The sequence below is a fragment of the Panthera onca genome, chromosome F2 (genome assembly GCF_046562875.1).
Source record: "Panthera onca isolate mPanOnc1 chromosome F2, mPanOnc1 haplotype 2, whole genome shotgun sequence".
Lineage (NCBI taxonomy): Eukaryota > Metazoa > Chordata > Mammalia > Carnivora > Felidae > Panthera > Panthera onca.
This window is the reverse complement of record NC_138356.1, coordinates 30,359,589-30,363,021: the sequence shown is the minus strand read 5'-3', so window position 1 is coordinate 30,363,021 and position 3,433 is coordinate 30,359,589. Positions and strand designations below refer to the sequence as shown.

General features: G+C 40.7%; 1 pseudogene; it reads left to right on the top strand.

The window, feature by feature from the left end:
• The first annotated feature begins 1,482 nt into the window (after positions 1-1,482).
• On the top strand, positions 1,483-1,791 carry LOC132664804 (10 kDa heat shock protein, mitochondrial pseudogene; annotated as a pseudogene).
• The last annotated feature ends 1,642 nt before the right edge of the window (positions 1,792-3,433 follow it).

Genomic DNA, 3,433 nt, shown 5'->3' with positions numbered 1-3,433 from the left:
GATCTAGCCTCCTAGCTTTAGGGAAGTAAGGTCTTATTATCCCATCTTGCAGATAAAACATCTGAGGCCAAAATATCTGGAGAGGTCAAAGGAGGTGACTAAGTCCTTAGTCCAGTGATTTTTTTTCCAAACTTCCAGAGGTATTTTTAAACATGTAGATTTTGGGACTCAAATTCCAGGGAGTCTGACTCAGTTGGGGGGGGGGGGTGAGCCCTGGGGTGTCCATTTTTTGTAATACCTTCATAGGGTCCCCAGATTTGGGAACCTCACTTGGGTGGTGGTGGTGCTTTGATATAATAGGTACTCAGGGAACACCCTATGCCATATTCCTATTTTAAGACTAATCCTAATAAGTTTTCATCAACTCTGGATAGATGAACAACAAGGGTTTATCCCATCACTGGCATTCTTTTACCCATTTTCCTAGTTCTCAAAAAAATGCTTTCGCAACCAGAAAATGGAGACCTGCCATCACTGCTTGGGAATTTGAAAAAATTGACATATATGTGGGTCCAGGATCCTTAATACAACTGTCACGATAAGGGTCCTGCAGAAGACCTGAGAATGTAGAAGAAAGTAGAATACCAAGTTAAAACCCTGGGTCTGAGTCCTGGCTAGCCATTTACTGCCTATTGGCACTTGTATAAGCATTTTAACCCATATTTTAGAATTATCAGCTAAATGATGGGGCCAATAAGACTTCTGATTATGTTCCATGATTATGGAAAAGACAAAAGGAAACTATGTGGAAATTCTCTTAAACTATAAAGACCAACACAGATTCTTGAAAAATTATAAAAAGGATCACTTTATTTAATTACTATTGTATATCTACTATAAGTAAGCCATTGCAGCAGTTAGAGAAAGAGTCCTCAGCCCTGCTCTCAAGAAGGCAAAAGTCCTATGGCAAAAGACTTATACCTTTCCAGTTTCTTCATTCCTATCATTTTATGGTCCCTGACATTGATCAGAGAGTGTAGCCACCAAAAAGCAAAGCCTTGACTGTTCCCTTCTCCAAGGTTAAGACATGGAACAGTTAACAGGAGGTTGAAAAGAATCAGGAATGTTTTATTACTTTTGCTACCTCAATTTTTCCTCTTCCTCTGTAGGGACTTGTGTGCCCCAACTTGTTTGGGGACTTGTGTGTCTTCTTGGGAAATACAACACGTTGGGAAACTTTTAAAAAGGCCATGGTAGAGGCCCGGGAAAGGAAATACAGAGTTGCTGGTATATCTTCTTTAATATCAGGTTGTTTGGGGGAAGTAACGGGTCTTTTTGAAGTTTCTGCATTTTGTGGTTTGTCTCATTAGGGTGGAAGTCATGATAGTCAGGGTGGATAAGGAGAATGTATGTTTGACTTCACATAATGTACTTTTTGGGACCTTAAGCATAGTGATAGGCAGCTACATTCAAAGCTAGGTTTGAAGCAGTGAAGGAATCCTATGTAAAAGAAGTTTACAACAAATTACAGTGTCTGAAGTCATGACAGTACAGGCGTTTAGAAAGTTTACTTCCCTCTTTGACCGATTTTTAGTTGAAAAGAGTGCAGCTGAAACTGTTACCAAAGGAGGCATTATGCTTCCAGAAAAATCTCAAGGAAAAGTATTGCAAGCAACAGTAGTAACTGTTGAACCAGGCTCTAAAAGAAAGGGTGGAGAGATTCAGCCAGTTAGCGTGAAAGTTGGAGATAAAGTTCTTTTGCCAGAATATGGAGGCACCAAAGTAGTTCTAGATGACAAGGGCTATTTCTTACTTAGAGATGGTGACATTCTCGGAAAGTATGTAGATTGAAATAAATCATTATTGAATGGCATCACATGAAGCTGCCCATTCCACTGAGGCTGTGAAATCTTTCATCATGTAAATAATTTTCATGCCTCCTTTATAATAAATGAATGGTATCCAAACTAAGCAAAAAAAACGAACAAAAACCAGGTTTACAAATAGTGAAAATCAGGGTGTGATTAGTGCAATGGTATTCTAGAGAAGGGAGGCTGCTATTAGCCATGTGGGAACAGAACATAACAGGACATTTATTTTTGCAAAAAGCAAATGACAATAAACAATGACACAGTAGTAAAGACAGTGGGGTATGGAAAACGATAGGACTACAGATCAAGAAAGCCTCTCCATGTGATCCTGGCCAAATCGCTTTCACTTCTGGGGGCTCTTTATCCCCATTTTTTTTTTTTTAGACAGAGACAGCACAAGTGCGGAAGGGGCAGAGAGAGGGAGGGAGAGAATCCCGACCGAGCAGGCTCCACACTGTCAGCACAGAACCCGATGCAGGACTTGAACCCACGAAGCCATGAGAACACGACCTGAGTCAAAACCATGAGTTGGATGCTCAACCAACTGTGCCACCCAGGTGCACCTCCCTTTATCCCCTTCTTAATTCACCCTGTCCTTCATTCTTCTTTAATTAGTATTAACCGCATTCACCTTCTAATGGTCTAGTTACAATTGCTAGCCACTCCTTAAACCAGGCCACTCTGCAACTTGAATTACCTCATTGAAACTTGAATCTGATTTCACAACTTCATGACTTTCCTTTTGCTGACAAACGCCTTCACATGATCTATAGCTCCACATCCACCCTCTCAGATGACCACCCGTGCCAACACCGATGCCTTATGCATTCACCTCCACCTCCTCCCTTGACTTTTGGCACTAAAACGTATACTTTTTGTTTTGTTATTTTTAAGATCACCACATGTAAGGGTGCCTGGTGGCTCAGTTGGTTGAGCCTCGGGCTCTGTGCTGACAGTGTGGAGCCTGCTTAGGATTGTCTCTCTCTCTCTTTCTCTCTCTCTCAAAATAAATAAATAAACATTAAAAAAATAAAGCGTTACAATCACCACATATACTTGCCTGTTAACACTCCTTAGAATGATTTTCTTCCCTTCTTCCTGTATCTGGCAAACCTGTGTTAGCCTGCAATACTCAGCTCGAGTCACATGTTCTCAGTGAAATCTTTCTTGACTGAATGAACTGGTCCTTCTCTAACAGTAATGGACTAACTACTTCTAGAAGGCAGCAGGGTTTTTCTTTTTGAAGACTTTTCTGGAATTTCCAGGCCAAGTGGGTGGGCAGCCCTATTATTGGCAACCCTATTATGCTTCCAAATAAATTCTCCTCTTTACCTTCCTGGAGGTAGAAAGGATAGTTCTTGGGTGTTCTTGGGCTAGTCTCTTTACATGAATGCTTAAACAATAGGGATTACAAAGAGGCTCACATTTTACAGCAGGCAAAATGCTCACCCTCTTTTGTACTTGCAAGCTCTTAAAAGATCTCTTGCTGGAAGACTGCCCACTTGTTCAATCATTGTAAATTAAAGCAAAAATTTTCAGAGGTTACCATTACTCCTTTGAAAAATTTTCTGAGAGCACCTTTTCATCATTTGGAGACCAGTAAAATTTCCCTCCAACGTTCA